The sequence below is a fragment of the Larus michahellis genome, chromosome W, assembly GCF_964199755.1.
Source record: "Larus michahellis chromosome W, bLarMic1.1, whole genome shotgun sequence".
Taxonomy (NCBI): Eukaryota; Metazoa; Chordata; class Aves; order Charadriiformes; family Laridae; genus Larus; species Larus michahellis.
The window spans coordinates 19,040,923-19,063,430 of NC_133929.1; the positions used below are offsets into that span (position 1 = coordinate 19,040,923).

Sequence of the window (22,508 nt, forward strand, 5' to 3'; positions counted from 1 at the left end):
GTGTGTTATCAACACTGTTTTGGTCACAAATCCAAAACATAGCACCATACAAGCCACTATGAAGAAAATTACCTCTAACCCAGACAAAACCCAGCACAATCTCCAACCCTTATTCCATGGCACTTACGTCATTCTCAGGTCCCACACTATCCAATAAATCCGCATTAACTACCAACTCCCTTCCCATCCTTTGATATGGTCCACCTACCCTGACATATTAATACATTTTCATACAATACCTTGACCAAATAATTCCAAGGAAGAAGAGTCTTGTTTAAAAGGACTGATAAGGCCCTGAACCTACATCAGTTTATGTTATTTTATGCAACTTTGTGTTAATACCCATTTTGAAATAAACATCATCAATGTTGAAAACATTTTCTGTGTTGTTTTTTTTTTTTTTAATAAAAGCACTGTCATGCCAATTTACTATTCAAAGGAGCTACACTGATTTTAATGTCAATCCTTTATTATTTGAATGCAAGCTTCAAGCCCAGAAGATAATTTATGTCTTCTACAGAAAGGGAAAAGGTAGCTTTATCCAGTTTCATTTAAATTACAATATTGTTCCACCTAATGATTCTTTGATTAAACTTGTTGGGTTTTAATTGCATAAATGATCATAAATTATTGTTGCTATTCATAAAAGCATAAGAATCGTGCTGTGTATTTCCCTCAAACGAGTGAGTTGCTCTGTGTTATCAACAGTGGACTTTGGCTTGTAGTTATATCCATGATCAATTGAGAGAAAATGAAAAAAAAAAAACCTCTGCCCTGCAGATGAGCACCTTCAATCAAGGAGCAAGGGTCCCATCTCAAAGCCACGTTTTGTCCTATACCTTCCACCATAAAACACATTTTGTATGGAGTTAGTCAGCAGGACTGAACGGGCAGAACACACGTATGCTTGTAACAAAGACCAGTCAGATGAGCACCAGCAGCAAAACAGATCTGCACAGTGACTGATTGGAACAATGGCAACACAGAGCTACCAGATTCAAAACTAATACAGAAACAAAACGGGAAGCACATCAGTGCTTGTGCTGGCAGAATGACTGATATTAACTTTTCAAAATTAGTCAATGCAAAGACAAAAAAAAAAAAAATATTTTGCTCTTTTTTATTTTTCACAAGTTTAGTTTATATTTCATCATAATGTAAACGTTGCACAAACTTCACTTCTAAACTTTGCAATAAACTCTTAATGGTAAGTAACAAGAAATACAGAAGTATATGCTGATTTTGAGGTGTTGTATAACCACCTGAAAACTGTCCTAAACTGCATTCATTATTTTTGGTTTTTTTGTTGTGATCAAATGACATTAATATGTATATATTTTCTACTCAAAATTGAATTTTACAAGTAGGTTTCCTGAGTGTCATATTAAATAGAATCAGAAAACATCTATATCTTGAACGTGTGTCAGAAAGTAATTTTAACTGAAAATAAGACTGAAATGTTATGTAGCCTATTACTAAGAATTTCAGATCCTGCTTATGCCCACTTCATTTTCAGGAATAATTGTTAAATATAAAGTTGAGATTCCTATATAACACTGAAGAGAATAAAATCCTAACCAGTTTCAATAAATACTACTAAAACCGGAATCCATGAGCATAATAAACAACTTGCCTTTCAAAAAAAAAAAAAAAAAAAAAAATCATGTGGTTGGTACAGATTTCTTTGGGGTTTTTTTTGAGACAGGTGATAGGGAGAGTGAAAACACACCACCTAATGCCTCCTGATACACATCCTTTTCCCCTTTTCTACACACCTTTTCCTAATATCAAGTCAGAATTTCCCATGTTCCAACTTGTGCCCATTGCCTCTTGTCATTTCACTGTGCACCTCCCAGAAGAGTCTGGCTCCATCTTCTCTACATCCTCCCATTAGGTAGCTGAAAGGCGGCAATAAGGTCTCTCCATGCCTTCTCTTTCCTAGGCTGAACAAACCCGGTTCTCTCAGCCTCTCCTCATGTCACATTCTCCAGACCCAGACTTGCTCCAATCTCTCTTTGTCTGTCATGTACTAGGAGCCCAAAACTGGACACAGGACTCCAGATGTGATTTCATCAGCATTGAAGAGAGGAGAAGGATCACTTCCCTGGACCTGTTGGTTACACTCTTGCTAATACAGCCAAGGATGCTGTTGGCTGCCTTTGTCTCAAGGGCGTGTTTTTCTGGCTCATGTGCAATTTGTTGCCCACCAGCACCCCCAGGTCCTTTCTGTTCTGCAAGGCTGCTTTCTAGTCAGTTGGATCCCAGCCTGTACCGGTGCATAGGGTTATTCCAGCCCAGATGAAGGACTTGGCATTTTCCTTTGTTGAACTCCATGACATTCTGATCAGTCTCCAGTTTGTTGAGATCCCTCTGAACAATACCCCTGTCCTCCAGAGTACTGACCACTCTACCCCAATTTGCTATCACCCACAAACTTGCCAAGGGTGCACTCCATCCTACTGTCCAGGTCACTAATAAAGGCATTAAACAGTATCAGCCCTGGTATCAATCCCTGAGACAATCCCCTGACAACACTGCTAACCGGTTGCCAGCCGGACTTTGTAGCACTACTCAACACCTTTTGAGACAGGCAGGCCAAGCCAGTTTTCCACCCGCCTTATTGTCCACTTATCCAGCCCATATCTCACCAATTTGGGCATAAGGATACCATGAGATGCCATGTCAAAGGCCTTGCTAAAGTAAAAGGTGTAACATCCACTGCTCTCCCCTTGTCCACACGCAGAGTCAGCTCATCGCAGAAAGCTATCGGGTTGGTCAGACACTACTTTCCCTTGGTAAATCCATGCTGGCTGTTGTCAAACACCTTCTTGTCCTTTGTGTCTGGAAACAGTTTACAAGAGGATTTCCTCCATAACCTACCCACGGACTGAGGTTAGACTGACCAACCTTCTCCAGATCCTCATCCTTGTTCTCCTTGAAGATGGGTGTGGCATTTGCCATTTTCCATACTTTTAAGTACATGCTATTCACACTTTTAATTATTTTGGTATTGAAATACATACAGTTCTAGAATAACTGAAATAAAATTTTGCAGCCTAAGGTTATGTAGATATTCTTAGGAAATACCCTATGGTATTACCCTACTTGGTAGCATATATCCTTACTTGTCCTTAGAGTCCCCTCAAATTCAGGAGTGAAACTCTGTTTAAAAGGCTTTTTCCACCATATTTACTTATCCTGAAGCACATACATACACACACGCAAAAATGCAAAGACACACCTCTTCAGCACAAAAAAAAATAATCAATGAAACAATTGGATTAAGTTGGCAATTACTACTTCATAGCATCTGGTTTTGTTTACTTTACCCTCTGTTGTGGTTTGGGCTGGGACACCCAGGGCACCCTCATTCTGCCAGAGGCCAAAATAAGAACTGCTCGCATGTCAGAAGTTACAAACCCCCTGCAACCACAATGTATACTGAGAAAGCTGGAATATCCAGTGAGACATACCTTAGTCAACCATTCCATTTCTGGTGCCCAGGAAAAAAAGAAAAAAAAAAAAAAAGTTCAGCAATTTAACTAAGTTTCTGCTTGCATCTGTGTCATGGTTTGGGCCGGACTGGCCACTGAGACGAATGACAGATGCTGTCCCCCACCTCTCCCTGAAGGGGGAGAAGGAAGAGAGAGAGAGAGACTCATGAGTTTAGAAAAGAGACTAAACTACTTTAATGAAAATATTAAAAAGAAAATAATAAAAAGAAAATAATGAAATATATACAAAACCGTATCAAGCTCCCAGGATGGTGATCGCATCACCAACAGGCACTGAGAAAGTCCCAGACTGGACTCAGTGATGGATGGCAGCTGGATTCCAGATCTGGAGTCCTCTGGAGTCCAATGCGCGGATTGGGATCAAAGGCAGACAGAGTCCTCCTTGGACGCCGGCCATTGAAGAAAGAGGGGGCTGACCCTTTGATCCCTCAGCTTTTATACTGAGCATTAGGCAGATGGGATGGAATACCCTGGTTAGTCAGTTTTGGGTCATCTGTCCTGTCCGCTCCTCCCCGCAGGTGCGACCCCTCTATGCTTTTCCACTTCCGACCCTCCAATGGGGCAAATAACAGTTAGCTGACCTTGGTTGTTATAGCAATAAGTATAAGCAGGAGCTTATACTTAGCATATTATTTATTGGCATAAATTAGAAAAAATCAGGTCTTATCAGTCTCTGGAAGCAGACAGTGTCTGACAAATATGCTGTTAATTTCAGAGAGTTCAGTTAGTTAGAAGAGGCTTAACTGAAATGTAAAATTACTGAAATTTGGTTCTGTTTTACCTCAAACCAGGACAATCCATAGTAGATATGAAAGGACTTAAAGTAGCTAAAGACAGATTTTTAACAGTATTTAAGTCACTTTTTGAAAGTTGAACATTGGATTCCAGCTTTAAGATATTTTCAAAAACGTTACTCTGAAAATCACCCTATAAACTTTATAGGAACAAAGACAAAGGTAAGTCATGTACTCAAATCTCACAGACTTTCTTCTGACATCCTTTAGTGCCTTTGAATTTCTCTCCCCCTCCATCCCCTCTTTCTACTAGAGCATTTGTATTTTTTTTAAACATGCTTCAGCCTTTTGTATAATGTCCAGCCCACAAAGGGTGTGTTACACATATGTTTTCCAGACAATTGGAAGCCTAAATTTTTAATCATGAGCCTTTTCATTGCTGACAATTGGCTACATGTTTAAAAGACTCACGGAGCCAATAAGTTCTGTGGGATTATAATGCTCATTAATAAAAAGTAGCTTAAAGTAAAAACATGGGTTACTTTTCAGGAACTATATTAAATTTGAAAGGGGAAGAAGTGATGTTACCATTAAAAGAAGTAGGGGTAACAGCAGTGACCTCACAAAGTTTTTCTTATATAAGCACCTAGAGGAAGGGTGGTCAGTTTGTTCTTTATTGGTAAACACGTGACTTAAGAGTGGCAATAAGGTTTTTTTGGTAAAATATTTTACACTTGTCTCTTAGTCTTTGTGTTAATCCTAAATACCTGGATACCACTGATGGAAAAAGCATTCAGCTTGTTAGGAAGCTTTAAACGTTCTGGCCTGATTTGACCGCAGTGGCCATAATGCACTACTTCTGCAGAGAATTATAGAGATATCGTGTCCATGTTCAGCCCCAGGTCCTACAACACGGACGCTGTAAAGTCCTGGTTTTGACTTTGATAAGTGACATGGTTTAAACCCAGCTGGCAACTGAGCCCCACACAGCTGCTTGCTCACCCCCCTTCCCCTGGTGGGATGGGGGAAAGAATTGGAAGAGTAAAAGTGAGAAAACTCGTGGCTTGAGATAAAGAGTTTAATAGGTTAAACAAAATGCCATAATTCTGAATATCCTCCCCACAGCTTTTATTGCTGCTGAGCATGATGTCATATGGTATGGGATATCCCTTTGGTCATTTGGGGTCAGCTGTCCCAGCTGTGTCCCTCACCAACTTCTTGTGCACCCTCAGCCTACTTGCTGGTGGGGCAGCGTGAGAAGCAGAAAAGGCCTTGACGCTGTGTAAGCACTGCTCAGCAATAACTAAAACATCCCTGTATTATCAGTACTGTCTTCAGCACAAATCCAAAACATAGCCCCATTCCAGCTACTATGAAGAAAATTACCTCTATCCCAGCCAAAACCAGCACAACAGGTCAAGGCCGCTATCAGAACGTGACTTCTGTTCTCTTATTCCACCAAAGCAGCTAGATTCTTCTGAGTCAGTGCAATTTATAAAAGCTAGGGCAGAATGTCGGGGAGAAAAGAAAATGGTGTTTTCTCTAAATTTAGTAAATAAGAAGTTAAGCACTAGCACGCTTAACACCTCCCTTTGCGAGCTAACTTTCCCACCACATCAGGTAGAGAACAAATAAAAAACAAAAATAAAAAGAAACAGATGCACTCAAGCACAAACAGATATTGCTCTATCCAGTGAAGTCAGAAGAATGGAAGACTTATTGAAATAGTTATGTATTTTTATTACAAAATCCAAGAGGTAATTAAACACAAGTTACTACTCTGACCAGAAAAAGTAGTCCTAGACATGAACCTACTTATGATCCAGCTTCATCCACATTACACAAAACATATTTTCCACAAGCTCATGCTTCTCTAATTCTCAAGGTCAAAACAGACGCACATCACAATGCAAAGTTGTTCTTGCTTGTTTTTTTATTTTAAGAAATAAAATCATTTAGGAATGAGTCTTCAAATACTTCCTAGTCAAATATCCAAAACCATTCTGGAAGTTCACCCTTTAAAAAAAAAAAAAATGAAAAAAAATATACCTCAGATTCACAACTGACTGACTCATTTTGACATGCATCTCTTCCTTCTATCATTATCTGTCACTTTTAAACCAACAGATATAAATTTATGGACTTGAAAACTACAAGTCTCTATAAGAGCTATCAACAAAGACTATTTTCCTGTGTTTGTTTACTCCAGATAAAAACAGTACTGAATCACAGAAATACTGCATTGTAGTCTCTTGCATGTACCTTTCCTGCATAAGCCATCTTAGCTTTAAAATCCCCAGTCACATGTCATGAAAAGAGATGCAACACATTCAAATATCGCTTTGTCATGGGCAAAAAAGTCTCAATTTGGGTAGTTTCTACTTAATATACTGTGAAGTAACACAAACATCTTATGACTGATGGGAGGTGGAATAAAAGAGAGAACATAAACAGGTACAGAAATAAATACCTTTCCTTCCTGTTTCCCACACTTGACTTCAGCCAAACACCTATCCTCCCCCTTCCTAGTCTTAACTTCCCTTATGTTCATTACAGGTCAGTCCATCCCAATTCCTTCAGTGAGGCAATAAGCAGCACAGGAGATCAGGGTCATTGTGTAACAGGTTTTGTCTGTCACTCTGCACTGCTTTACTCATTTTCCTCTACTGCACTTCACTTCTTACTCTTTTTCCTCTGCTCCAGCATGGGTTGTCCACAGGCTGCAGTCTCTCACAGGTGACCCTGCTCCAGCATGGGTCCTCTGTGGGCCACAATCCCCTCTGAGGTGTACCCCTTTGGCACGGAGCACCTCCTTCCAAGAACATATCTCTAGCCACGTTTCCAACAGCAAGTCTTCAGCAGCACATCTCCAGTAGTGTCCTCAGCAGTGTGTCTCCTGCCTCTAGTAGCTTCAGCTATCTTAAATATGTTTGATAGGACGAGAGGAAATAGCCTCAAGTTGCACGAGGGGAGGTTTAGACTGGATATTAGGAAAAAATTATTCACTGAAAGGGTTACCAAGCATTGGAACAGGCTGCCCAGGGAAGTGATGGAGTCACCATCCCTGGAGGTATTTAAAAGACATGTAGGTGTGGCACTTAGAGACATGGTTTAGTGGTGAACTTGGCAGTGCTAGGTTTATGGTTGGACTTGATGATCTTAAAGATCTTTTCCAACCTAAACGATTCTATGATTCGAGCAGGAGCACCACATGCTCCTCTGGTTGAAGTTTTGGCACAGGATGGGTTGTTTCCATTAGTTTTGGAGCTATCTGGAATTGGCCGTGACTGGCACAGGGCAGTTCACAACCTCCTCCCACACAGGTCACCACTACAGCACCCCTGCTACTGAAACTCTGCAATTTATGCCCAAGTTTCAATTCATAACCATATAAAAGTAGAGAATGCTATTAAAGTACTATGGATTTATGTGATACAGGTCCTCCTCCACTGTATTGATGACAACTTTTTGACACAGGTGGTGCAGGAGCCAACAAGGAGAGGAGCACTCCTGGACCTGGTACTGACAAACACAGAGGGACTGTTGGAGGACATTAAGGTTGGGGGCACCCTAGGTTGGAGTGATCATGAAATGATAGAGTTCAGGATCATGGGTAGTATGCACAAAACAACAAGTAGTATTGCAACCTTGGATTTCAGGAGGGCTAACTTTGACCTCTTCAAGAAACTGCTTGGAGAGATCCCGTGGGCTAGGGCTCTGGAAGGCAAAGGGGCTCAAGAGAGCTGGTTGGTATTCAAAGACCACTTCCTCCAAGCTCAGGATCGGTGCATCCCTAAGAGCAAGAAATCGGGCAAGGGACGCAGGAGACCTGCATGGTTGAGCAGGGAGCTTCTGAAAAAGCTCAAGTGGAAGAAGGAAGTTTGCAGCACGTGGAAGAAGGGACTGACCCCTTGGGAAGATTACAAGAATGCCGTCAGAGTATGCAGGGATGAAACGAGGAAAGCCAAGGCCTCCTTGGAATTAAACCTGGCGAGGGATGTCAAGCTCAACAGGAAGGGTTTCTTCAAGTATATTGGAGGCAAAAGGAAAACTAGAGAAAATGTGGGCCCACTGTTGAAGGTGGAGTTACTGAATGCCTTCTTTACTTCAGTCTTTACTGCTCGGGCCAGCCCTCAGTCTTCAAAAAGGGCAAGGAGGAGGAGCTGGGGAACTACAGGCTGGTCAGCCTCACCTCCATCCCTGGAAAGATGATGGAACAGCTCGTTCTGGGCGTCATCTCAAGGCATGTGGAGGAAAAGAAAGCTATCGGAAGTACTCAACACGGATTCACCAAGGGGAAATCGTGTCTGACTAATCTGATAGCCTTCTATGATGGCATGACTGGATGGATAGATGAGGGGAGGGCAGTGGATGTGGTCTACCTTGACTTCAGCAAGGCATTCGACACGGTCTCCCACAGCATCCTCATAGGGAAGCTTAGGAAGAGTGGGATAGATGAATGGACAGTGGGGTGGATAGAAAACTGGTTGAAAGACAGAGCTCAGAGGGTCATGATTAGGGGCACAGAATCTAGTTGGAGGTCAGTGACGAGTGGTGTTCCCCAGGGGTCAGTACTGGGTCCAGTCCTCTTCAATATATTCATCAATGACCTGGATGAGGGGATAGAGCACACCCTCAGCAAGATTGCTGATGACACAAAGCTGGGAGGGGTGGCTGACACACCAGAAGGCTGTGCCACCATACAGCGAGACCTGGACAGGTTGGAGAGCTGGGTGGAGAAAAACCTCGTGAAATTCAATAAGAGCAAGTGTAGGGTGCTGCACCTGGGGAGGAATAACCCCATGCACCAGTACAGGTTGGGGGCTGACCTGCTGGAGAGCAGCTCTGTGGAAAGAGACCTGGGAGTCCTGGTGGACAACGGGACGACCATGAGCCAGCATTGTGGCTTTGTGGCCAAGAAGGCCAATGGCATCCTGAGGTACATCAAGAAGAGGGTGGCCAGCAGGTCGAGGGAGGTCATCCTCCCCCTCTACTCTGCCCTGGTGAGGCCCCACCTGGAGTACTGCGTCCAGTTCTGGGCTCCCCGGTTCAAGAAGGACAGGGAACTGCTGGAGAGGGTACAGCAAAGGGCTACCAAGATGATGAGGGGACTGGAACACCTCTCTCATGAAGAAAGGCTGAGGGACTTGGGTCTTTTCAGTCTGCAAAAAAGACGGCTGAGGGGGGATCTTATCAATGCTTATAGATACTTAAAGGGTGGGTGTCAGGAGGATGGGGCCAGGCTCTTTTCAGTGGTGCCCAGCGACAGGACAAGGGGTAATGGGCACAAACTCAAACATAGGAAGTTCCATCTCAACATGAGGAGGAACTTCTTTACTTTGAGGGTAACAGAGCACTGGAACAGGCTGCCCAGAGAGATGGTGGAGTCTCGTTCTCTGGAGACATTCAAAACCCGCCTGGATGCATTCCTGTGCAACCTGCTCTAGGTGACCCTGCTCTGGCAGGGGGGTTGGACTAGATGATCTCCAGAGGTCCCTTCCAAATCGTATCATTCCGTGATTCTGTGATAAAATTGGGTCCTCAGTATTTAATTAACATAAAAACAGCTCATTCATGTTCTTTGCTCTGTTTAACAGATAATTGTGCCATAAACACAGTATATGAACCCAGAGTGAATACTGTGTATGAGTGAATTCATTCAAGGAGGCTATAATACATGCTGCAGTAGAACAGAAGTAGCAGATGAGCCCCAGAAAATTGTCCTGTATTCATTCACGAACTACATTAGTGCCAATGTAGATTTTTACTGATAAACCTTTAGTGTTTAAAATTTCCTTCACACACAAAATATAGTGTATTTTTAAACATTCTGTAGTATTATTTAGCCTTACACTAACACCAGTTAAATGGATTTTATTAGTTTTATCATAGGACACTATTGGGTTTACGTGGCATTGCTGTAGTAGCACGATGGGCTGCATGGGTTTGGCCTGCAATGGAACAACCGTTGGCCAAAGCTGTACCAATCAGCAAAGCTAGTGACACTTCTGTGATAATATATTTAAGAAAGGACAAAAGGACGCATAAGCAGTGGAAGGAGTGAGGGGAAAAAAGGTGTGAGAAACACCACTGTGAATGTCAAGGTCAGAGAAGGAGGGAGAGGAGGTACTCCAGGCACCAGAGCAGATATTCCCCTGCGGCCCATGGAAAAGGCCATGGTGGAGCAGGTATCCACGCTAAAACCCATGGAGGACCCCATGCCTGAGCAAGTGGATATACCCTGAAGGAAGCTGCAGCCCGTGGAAAGCCCACACTCTAGTAGATTCTCCTGACAGGAAATGCAGCCCATGGAGAGGACCCATGCTGGAGCAGGGGAGAAGCGTGAGGAAGAAGGGGTGGCAGGGAGGAACTGTTATTACTTACCATAACTCCCCTGTTCCCCATCCCCTCTTGTGCTGCTGGGGAAGGGGGGAGAGACAACAGGGGAGTTGGGAATGAAGAAGTGAAGTTGAGCCTGGGAAAAAGGGGGTGGGGTAGGGGAAAGGTATTGGTTTGTCTTTGCTTCTTTCTATCCAAATCAATTTTAAATGGCAATAAATTAACTTAAATTTTCCCCATGTTGATCTCCCTGACTTTATCTCAACCCACAAGCTTTTTCATCTTATTTTCTCCCCCATGCTGTTGAGGAGGGAGAGTGAGAGAATGGCTGGATGGGGGTCTGAGCCAGACAAGGTTAACCCACTACAGACACAATACCAAAAATAAACAACAAAAAAAAAAAAGCAAGCACATTATGACTCTACATATCGTTGTTTCTTCTTTGACCTCGTCTTAAATCTCCACCTTTCATTTTGCTTTTATGTCATAAAATAAAGCTTTATGACATGCAAAGCATTCTTTTAGATGAATTTCTATCACTAGCCCTCTATTAAGGGCATACGAAGTAATGAAACATCCTCATTACATTTAACAAAGCGCAGTTTAAAACAAAACTTAAGTACTGGATTTATGCGGCAAGGTTTTGGTAGTTGGGGGGGTGAAACCCTGCCCCTTGATCAGTATCAGCAGCATAGGCAGGATGCTGCCTACATTATTCATGTAAACTGTGATTCTCTCAAATCACACTACCATTGATAGAGCCAAGGGGAGGCACAAGTCTTACCCATGCTCAAAAGACATTTGCACAATTAGCAGTTGCTGTCAGATGACCCAGCCATCAAGTGTACCTGGTAGTTCGCCGGAGCCATGGTTTCACTTATGATCCTGTGTTTGCTAGCAGTGATTGGGTGACTCGCCATATGGGCGCATCATTGCTCATCTTTCTTACTGCCTCAATAAAGCTTTGTTTTATAACGTGTTGTCAGACTCCACTGGTGTTCAGACCACAGGGGGTTGCACAGGTGGCCTTTGTGAAAAAAGATCAGGGGCTGCCCCTGTGCCTAACAGAGGTGCTTCCGGCAAGATCCATAACTGTGGTGGTGTGCTCTTCACCCCTCCCTTCTTCCCCAGCTCCTGCTCGAGCCATAACTGTCAGTGGGAGCTATGATGGGTTGCACCTGGACTTTGGGGAATGGATGGCAACATAGCCAAACGCTGTCCAGAATAGGGACCTAGATATCTCGCTGCTATGCAAATATGACTATAGGTCAATCATCTTACTCTATAAATAGTGGACAGCCCAAGAACCCTTTGAACTCTCCTGCACGGCAGTGGGCTGCATGGCAGGATCTCCCCTTGGGTAGGGATGCCACTCAAGGTTATTCCTTGAGGTTTAGAGATTCCTTGCCGCAACAGATCCTTGGTAAGTGGTTAACAGCATGCTAAACTATGAAACTTTAGCTAAGTGATATAAAGGACTGATTGCGCATCCTTTATAGACACATCCTATGTCTAATCCTTTAGACATAAACCATTGACCAAGTCTGGGACTAGGATTGGATCCAGCCACACCTAGGCTCCTCTCTGAGAAGGAGTTTAGAAAGCAAGGGGGTCCTTTCTGAAACCATGACTCAACGGGAGGGTCTCCCTGACAGTTCTGTCTGACCCTGTCCTCTGTGCAGTAAATAACCAAGTGTACCTTGCCATCGAATCTCATAAAACACTGTCGCATTCACTATCAAACTTTGCTAAATCCCTGTTTTATATCAATAAATATTTCGCCGCTTCTCTCTTACGAGTGAATCACTCCATCTGCGACAATAACGGACCGACCACTGGCCAAACTGAGCCAATCAGCGAAGCCAGTAGCACCTCTGTGATAACATATTTAAGAAAGGGTAAAAATACCACACAGCAGAGAGAGAGAGAGGAGGTGGGTGGGGGGGAAGTGCGATAAACAACCCTGCAGATACCAAGGTCAATGAAGGAGGAGTGGGGGGAGGTACGCCAGAGCAGAGATTCCCCTGCAGCCCGTGGTGAAGACCACACCGGAACAGGTAGATATGCCCTGAAGAAAGCTGCAGCCCATGGAAAGCATGTGCAGCCTCTTGGCAGGAACTGCGTCCCATGGAGATGAGCCCATGCAGAAGCAGGTTTTCGGGCAGGAACTGCAGCCCATAATGGGGGACACACTTATACTGGTTTTGACTGGGATGGAGTTATTTTTCTTCATAGTGGATTGTATGGTGTTGTGCTTTGGATTTGTGACTAAAACAGCATTGATAACACACTAGCGTTTTAGCTATTGCTGAGCAGTGCTTACACAGCGTCAAGGCGTTCTCTGTTTCTCACAGCTCTGCCAGCAAGTAGGCTGGGGGTGCGCAAGAAGTTGGGAGGGGATGCAGCCGGGACAGCTGACCCCAACTGACAAAAGGGATTTTCTGTACTATAGGATGTTGCGCTCAGTAATAAAAGCTGGGGAAAAGAAGGGGGGGGTGGGGCGGGGGGCAGACATTCAGAGTTATGGTGTTTATCTTATCAAGTAACCATTACCCATGCTGAGGCCTTGCTTTTCTGGAGATGGCTAAACATCTGCCTGCCAACGGGAAGCAGCGAATGAATTCCTTATTTTGCTTTGCTTATGTGTGCAGCTTTGCTTTACCCATTAAGCTGTCTTTATCTTAACCAAAACGTTTTCTCGCTTTTGCTCTTCTAATTTTCTCCCGCATCCCACTGTAAGAGTAATGAGTGAGCGACTGTGTGGTATTTAGCTGCCTACCGGGGTTAACCCACAACAGCAGTCCTTTCCTGGATGATTGTAGCCCATGGGAACCTCCTTCGATGGAGCACTGGAAAAGTGTGAGGAGGAAGGAGCAGCAGAGAGGAACTGTTAAGAACCGACTGCAACCCCCCATTCCCTATCCCCCAACACCCCTAGGGCAGGGGTGAGGAGGTAGAGGAGTTGGGAACTGAAGCAGTGAATTTGAGCCTGGGAAAAGGGGGGAGGGGAGGAGGTGTTTTATTTTTTGTCTTTGTTTCTCACCATCCAAATCTATTTTTCAATTGACAGTATATTAAATTAATTTTTACTAAGTCGAATATTTTTTGCCCATGATGGCAACTGGTAAGTTATCTCCCTGTCTTTATCTTGACACACAAGCTTTTCCATCTTATTTTCTCCCCCTGTCCTGTTGAAGAGGGGGAATGTGAGAGCAGCTGGGTGGGCACCTAGCCAAGGTCAACCCACCACAACATAATTTAGTTAAACATTCATAGAGCAGTCATCATAATAAGTTAATTCTGGATGCAGCAGAAACATTAACTTGCAAACTCAGTTACTCAGGTTTGTCCTATAAGAGTTGTATTAGGGAATGGCTATTCTAGAAGAAGATAGTCTATAAGATAAGTATATATACAATATATGATAAATCAGCTACTTGGGAGAAGGTGGAGGGAGGAGTTGTATGAAGATAATGAAGACCATTCTAGAAAAATAAATTAAATGCTTACAGAAATTCAAAGTAATCTACATGATTTGAGAATACATACTTACCATCAGTTTTTTTAAGGGAAGACGAAGATTCCCAAATCTCATCTGAAAAGGTCACTACTATAAGTTGTTTTTTGCTTATATAGTAAAAACACCTTTAAAAAGTTATGGGCTACAAATATGAACAGCTACATTATAAAAGGTATTTTCTATAGTTTGTCTTTTTTAAATTTCTGCTTTCTACTTACTTTCCATTACTCAAAAAAACAAAGAAATTTTTTTTAAAAAAATATGATTTAACCTCCAAATTGCAAACCTTCAATTTCTGAGTCTCAGATCTCTCTTCCATCTTTGCTTCATCAGCTTTCCTCTAAACTCTCCAGTTTTAGTGGTATTTGCTAGTTTACGACACTAATACCTCCTTATTGCAAAAATAATTTATTGGTAGCCTAATGACATCATACTAATTCAGAATGTTGCTCATACAAGTGCTTAACTCTCACTTAAATTAACTGAATTTACATGCTTAAAACTAAGTGCTTGCTTAACAACTTCCCTAAAGATAAGACAGACCTAAATACCTGCTTCAAATACGCTTTATAAATGCTTTTTAAGACCCCAGTTTAGAAAAATATGCCACATAAATATGATTATTCAAATATAAACATTTGTTTTACTGAATATATAATCTTCACCTACTAATATGCTTTACAGTGAGTATTGTAATGTTAGTGATATCACAGAAGAACACATTCTGAAATGGAGTATTTGAGCTGGAAGATACTATTCACATAGTCTGACCTATTTAACAAAGACCTTTTTAGAATGCAACACTAAAACATCCCAAGTCAAATGAGTAACATTAGTAACATTAAAGTAGTTTATATTTCCATACAATGTTCTTGTTCGTCACTATGAAGGTAGAACTACTGCTTTTATTAACTGAAACTCTATGTTTTAAGCTGTTAGGACAGCTCTCTGCTATTCAGAAAAAATGGTGCTATTTTAATGACATATAACACATCACAAAGAACTGAATTGGGCTTTTTAATATAGTTTTTGGCCTTTAGCAGAACTACACTTTAACTGTTCTAAAAGCAGACACAAGAAGTGAACAAGGGTATTAATCTAATTTAGTCTTAAATTTTACTAGCATTTTAAAAATATTAAAAAAAAATACAATGTTCTAGTTCTTAAGTCAGTCAGCCAGGTGAGAAATTTTAAACTTGACTGTAGTTGTACTATTCGTGAGAGAATTTCTGTGTGCCATTCCATCCCCATACCACCTACCTGCCCACGTATTTTCTACCTTTTTCATACATTTAACACAAAGGATTTGAAAAGGTAAAACATCATGTATATTTTGGAACATAGAAATTGTCTAAATGAGATTAGCTGATACTATAAGCTTCACGTAGATGCAAGAATCCCTACAGTAGGCAGTTATGGAATAACCTTTTCAGGGGAAGTCTCTTTCTAACTCCATTAGTTTGATTTATACTCCAAAGTAAAAGAATTTTGATTCCTTCAAAAACATTTTTTTGTTTACTTGTTTAGCTGGTGACTTTTAGGAAGCCCTACAATAGATTACTTTACAAAAGTAGTTAAAATTTACAAATCACCGTAAGCAAGCATTAAATGTCTTACTTAACGCTCTATTTAATGATTTTTTATTTTCTGGTTTGTCTCATAGTACTATGATAGAAAAAAAAGGAAATTAGAAAAAAAAACCACGCCCAAAAACATGACAGCCACTCTCATTCTAAACAGCTTTATTCGCTTTGGTACCAGAAGCATTCTGAAGTACCTTTGTTTTACAAGGGGCTTTCTATTTTTGAGGGACAAAAAGTTCCTTGAATTCAAACTAGTTTATTATGAAAAGAAAACCATGACAACTGTTTGTACTCTTGCTTTATTATTACATCCGACATGGTCACTCTTAGAAATTCAATCTACTACTGTTGCTAGGAGTCAGTTGCTGTGCAACCTAAAAGGTATGTGGTGCTTTCAGGTTAAGAAGCATTAATAAATCTGTAGGCCTCCTTATACATTTCTGACCAATTTGCTTAAAGAGCTTAAAACTCTTCTCAAATAGCCACCACACACCTCCAGATATCTTTTTTAAAAGGGTTATCATCCTGGTTTGAGTTAAAATAGAACCAATTTTCTTTTCAGTAATTTCACTTTGCAGCTAAGCCTCTACTAACTGAACTCTCTGAAATTAACAGCATTATTTTTCAGACAGTGTCTGCTTCTAGCAGAGATAAGGCCTGATGTTTATAATTGACACCAAAGAATGGCATGCAGAGAGGCTCTTGCTTATACTTATTGCTATAACAACCAATGTCAGCTAACTTATTTGCCCCATTGGAGGGTCAGAAGTGGAAAAGCGTAGAGGGGTCGCACCTGCGGGGAGGAGGGGACAGGAAAGGTGACCCAAAACTGATCAACAGGGTATGCCACCCCATCTGCCTAATGCTCAGTATAAAAGCTGAGGGATCAAAGGGGTCAGCCTCTTTCTTCAATGGCCGACATCCAAGGAGGACTCTGCCTGTCTGTCTGCCTGCCTTTGATCCCAATCCATGCATTCCTGAATCAGTTCCTGAGTTCAGCTCCCATCCAACTGACCAAAGGGATATCCCATACGATGCTGTGCTCAGCAATAAAAGCTGCAGGGAAGGAGGAGGAAGGGGGGAATGTTCAGAGTTATGGTGCTTGTCTTCCCAAGGAACCGTTATGCGTGATGAAGCCCTGCTTTCCTAGAAATGGCTAAACATCTGCCTGCAGATGAAAGGTAGTGAATGAATTCCTTATTTTACTTTGCTTGTACACACAAGCAAATATTTAATAAATATTAAAGCAGAAAAACTAAAGCAGTACATATCTTCACTGCATTCTAACTGAAAGCAAACAACCAAGTTTTTCCTCTAATTTGTCATTTAGGAGGACAATTAAAAATCTTAAACACCAAGAAAGCTCAAATTTAATGTTTCAATAGCTAAAACATCTGCACAACATGCTATGTAGAGATATTTTATTTTACACTCACAAAGAACAAGATATCAATCTATATTTTGGATCATAAATTCACAACCTAAAAAAAAACAAAACACCACTTTAAAAATGGCAGCATGATGCTTCATATTTACTTTTTATATCTACGTACGCCCAATGGATCTTCAAGATGACTCTAAGATGTTTTTGTCAAACTGTGTTCTTCTGGTTTTGCTCATTATTTTCAATCATAAAGATTCTGCAGGCCAAATTAGATATCTACAAATACCTCTACAAGATCAATATTTTCAATAATATTTTAGCAAATCCACTGGAGAAGAGCACATAGAAGAAGTGGACAATATGGCTTTTCTCCTATACGTCATTCTATAGTAGCATGATTAATGACATCTATAGGAATTAGGAAATCTTGCTTATGCCTTTTGCTCTTTAAATGTATCCATACTACAATAGATGGAGTATAGGGTGTGGTTGTTTGCTGATTGGCCAGATGTCTATTGCCAAATGGAATATATAACACCTGAGCACCGACTGCCTTTTCTTCAATAGTAGCATAAATTTAATCTTACCTTTCCCCAGATAATTATTTTGATGAAATTTGTGTTTTTGAAACCGCTACCCCTCTTCTCAAATAAGATGGAGGGCAGTATCACAGAAACCATTTCCTTAGGAACACAAGAATAAAAAGATGTTTCAAAAGTTATAGGAAAGGCTAAGATAACTAGTCTATACAATACCCAGTTTGTGCACCTCAAAACATAAAACATTTCATACTACTTGGATGAGGTTTTCTACAGGGACCTCAAAAAATAATAACAAAATGAAGACTGCTCTGAAAGCAAAAAAAAGGGGGGGAGCAAATTTCTTCCTAAGAGAGCATTCATGAATGAGAACTGGTTTGTAACTGGCATTTTGTTTTTTCTCCAGAATTCACAAGCTTGCGATGTATTTTCTAAAGCAAAAACAAACCTTTTTTTTGTTTTTGCCTACATTAGGATAATGGGCTTATAAGACAAATCACAAAGAGAAGTTGCCTCACCTCCTCCACTTCTAGGATTTAGCCTTGTAAAGAACACAGTAGCAACTCGGAGTCCAGGATCAAACACCCATTTCCATCAACACAGGCAAAAAGATAAATATAGAGACTTAAGTAGTACAGTGATTGCTACTTTTAATTACTTTCAAGGACACATCACTGCAACATTAAAAGCTACCCTATTGATTGCGATCTCAAAAGTGATGGTAAACAGCTTGGAAAACAGTCTAAAATTATTATATCTACACAGCTACAGTTAAAGATATCTAGATATATTATACTGTAAAAAACAGTTGTACTTAAAAACTAGCTAATGATTGTCTGAACTACATTTTCCAGTCTTGATTTTTGTTAGATCTAGTTTCTACTGATAGCAAGTGTTTTCCTCTGTGTTGCTCAAGGATATACCAGAGACAGGAGGGACTTTAGCAAAGAGCAGTTGCAATGCTGTCCAACTTCAATTGTTCCATAAGTAACCCTTTATTAGTACCATAAGATAGTCCTTTGAATGTAACTATAGTAAATGAAACTTCTGCAGACACATAGGTTTGTTTATATAAAACAGGATAGAGCCTCAATCTGTTAAATTTGGTGAGACAGGTTGGTTGAATAAATATTCCTTACATGAAGAAATTCAACCAGAACCAGACCCTACTGAGATTAAACTAGCACTCCCCTCTCCACTACTATGGAGCATCTCCCTCATCTGTGAGACTAGCATGCTTCTACAGTACAAATTGTCCAAGTTCAATGCTCCCTCTAGTCTTTTCCACTGAAATTCCTTCTTCCTCCCTCACTCCTTCTCAGCATCAAACTTTTAAATACTTGATGCAAGTACGTAGAGCAGGCTTTGACACATAGGCAGATGCTCATTCTCTCTAAATAGCTGTTTCTCATGTACACAATAAAGATCTACACAAAGTGAAATGGATATTGCCATCAACACTCAAGGTTTTTGAACATTTTCCATCATAAATTAGTTTTCATTTTAGCATATCTTTACTGAATTTATTCTTTTTCTGTCTGGACATAGTGTCAATCACCCAGAACTTTCAGGAAAATTAACTTATATGCAATTCCAAGAATAGGGCGTGTTGAAAAAAAAAAAAAAAGCTCAATCACCCGTATTTAAATGTATACAGATACATATATATGAAATATATAACACATATATTTTAACATAGATACTAAAAAAAAAAAAAAAACCAAACAAAAAACCAAACCAGCTACTCCAATACTAAGTTTTAGTAAATCTCTGATTTTTTTAATGGTAAATTTAAAGTGGCAAAGGGTTACCACACCAACAGAGATGTCAAGCCAGGCACAGAGGCACTAAGGGGGCAGGTTTTAATATGTTCTGCAAAAATCTAAGCAGATGTCAACAGAGCACACTTACAGATAATTTCTAAATTATCTAAAGAAATAATTTTAAAACTTCCTCAGATTCTCCTGCTTGACAAAAAGGCAAATTCCTCAACATGATTATTTTCACAGTATGTTTAAAGATGTTTTAACCAATCTTCAGGTTGCTAGTGTGAAAAATAGATCCTGAACTACTGAATAAGCGTTCTTCCTAGTCATTTGCAATTGGCTGAAGGAGTCTTCTTCAAAATAAATTTTAAATGTCAATTTTGTGTATATTGAGATGAAGCAGGTAACATTTACACCCAAACAGAAAACAGATTAACAAAAGAGTAACTGCAGGCTATCCCTGCAGCTCAGCTGGATATACTTCAGAGATGTCTGATATACAATGCTTCCCAGCCTTGCCACATCCCACTACCTCAAGTAAACTGTGAAACATTAAACCATGCGGAAGCAAAGCATCTAACACGGAAAAGGAAAGAACAGTGGATAGGAAACAATTCAGCAAAAATCTATCATTTTGTCTTCCATTTCATAGGCTTGTATCTGCATGCTAGTAAACAGTAATTCTAAAAAATGAATCATTATTTTCCTAATAAAATATTATAGATAGTTCAAAATTAGGTTTAATTCAAAAGGACTGATAATGTGATAAAACAAAACAAAAAGGAATCACTGAAGATAAAAATATCCCTGTTTTGTGCCATGTAAGTATGGGCATAAGAGGCAACTAAACATTTCATCATGACACTAAATGTGAGAGAGAGAGACAGACTAGAGTAAATCCAAGTAAAGCAATTATATTGGAAATACACATAGGATTTATGTTAAGAACCGGTGAAAAAAACATTGGCTAAGGGGTTGTGAAGAACTAGATAGTTACACAGTATCAGTGTTTTTCTTCTTTTAAACTAATTTAAAAATAGGTTAAAACCCACAGTAGAGACAATCTGTCATTGTTTTTATACCTAGCACTTTTATTAGGTAGCAGAAAAACACTATGTTCATAAGAAATATAACACATACATTTTTTGTAAGCAGAGGTGCACTTCCTAACACAGTATAAGCTAGGGTTAATGGACTATGAAACTATTTTAGAACATCTACTGAGATAACACAAGTTGATACAGAAACTGAACGACAACAGGAAACCATATGGATGAATAAGATGGCACGGTTGGACCACCTTAATTAAGAAAACATACCCAGGTAAATGGTTCTTATGGTTATGGAACTATACATTAAAGACTTCTTTAGCTCTTCAGAAACAAACGTGTTTCTTAGAAAGTAAGACAAACACACAGCATTGTGTGCTCTAAATATGCACGACTCCTTTGAGTTTACTGAAAATTTAGTGGTTTCTATACTATCAAGTTAAATTCTACAAGTAGTATGAGCTGGAGAATTCAAGAAGGCTCTGAATCAGTGCATGAAAAATAATACAATCAAAAATTCCACGTGGAACAAATATGTTTTTAAAATAAAATGAAAATGTTATTTGATGAGAACAGGAAGTTGGGAATTCAGAAGTACGGCCATAAAATTAAATTACACTTGCAACCAGATAGCTTGGTTTATGGAAATTACAGCTAATTGCACTAAAGGATTTTATATAGTACCAATCAGCCCTTCAACCTCTACTATTAACTACTAATCACACCTTCAAGACAGTTTTAAAGGATCTCTAATCCCTCTGCTGTGTCACCCGCTAGCCTTCCCTATTGATATACAAGATACTTTGGAACACTACAAGTACTGCAGCATGTCAGATAACAACTTACAAAAAAAAAAAATAAATACCCTTCATAATAAACAACCACAGGGCAATTTACATTATTTTTTCCCCTTTGGAAATGATGTCTCTTCCCATATTATAAAATGGGAGGGAAGAAAGGCTGAGGAAGAGAAAGCGCTCGAGGCTTCTCCCTCCCCCCTCCCCCCTCATCAATAGTGAAGCTCAATGGAGCAGTCCCAGCCTGGATACTGCAAGGAGGGAGGAGGTAAAGGTTGGGGTGGAGGGAGAGAAGAAGAAAGGGATAGAAAGGCGGTATCACAAGCCTGTACAGAACAGTTACATTCACCTGAACTGTGGAAAGCTGTGTTGTTGTTCTTGCTGGTGGTGGCTGTTGTAGGTGACGACGAGGAAGGAGATGGAAAGCAGCGGAAGAGCGGTTGTTGTTGATAAGTAACAGTCACCAGGACTACGGTGACTACGGCGCTTGATTCACGAGGCAACAGTTGCTATAACTCACAAAAGAGAGAGAGCAAGCGAGAGAGGAGGAGGCGGCGGTGGCCCAGCCGAAGAGACCCGGAAGAGGCAGGGCCTTCCGTATGACGGACAGCTTCTAGGGCCAGAGAGGAGAGGGATCAATTTCGTCAAGGGGGAAAGAAAAGAAGGTTGGAAGGACGTATTAACTCCTCCACCTCGCTAAGGGAGTGTGAGGGCGCATTCTGTCCCCAGCAAGCAAAGTGTCAGTAGTATGACAATGAACAATGGACATGGATGTAAGATCACACTACATCGGAGCGGGCAGGGAGGGAACCTGTAGTGGTGGCTGATTGTTCAAATGGATAGCAACCGCAAGGCCGAAACCCGAGTGGGAGGGAGGAGAGAAGAGGGGGGGTGGTCATATATGCATATCTGTCTCCCTCGTGGATCATGCTCACCGACATCCTGACGTCACATCCGATTAACGAGTAAAATTGGGGGGGGGGGGGGGGCAGGGATCTCCATTCAGTGGTTTTCTTTGCTTTTCTACCCTGCTTGCTTCCTGCTTCTTGGAAGTGGTTTAGCGAGAACGGGAAGTTCTGCTTTGTGCTCACTGCTTGTCACAATTTACACTCCTCCTTTCATCAGAAAATGGCAGTGAAGAGCTGCTGATGGATGGGGTATTTGTTAACTGCTGCCATTTAAAGTAGGTGAGACTGTGGCAGCAGCCGTACTTGTTACCTAAAATAAAAGCCCTCGAAACCAAAAGTAGTTTAGAGAGGAGATATTGCTTTATTCGACGTCG

The 22,508-nt window shown here is 40.8% G+C and overlaps 1 protein-coding gene across 4 annotated transcripts in view; it reads right to left on the bottom strand.

Annotated features, from left to right (window-relative positions):
- LOC141735524 (transcription factor RFX3-like) overlaps positions 1 to 21,800 on the bottom strand; it is a 231,237-nt gene extending 209,437 nt beyond the window's left edge. For all 4 annotated transcript variants that reach the window (XR_012584768.1, XM_074568461.1, XM_074568462.1 and 1 more), the window contains exon 1: positions 21,576 to 21,800. The gene's annotated coding sequence lies outside the window, so the exon portion shown is untranslated. The remainder of the gene's footprint in view (positions 1 to 21,575) is intronic.
- Between the last annotated feature and the right edge of the window lie 708 nt (positions 21,801 to 22,508).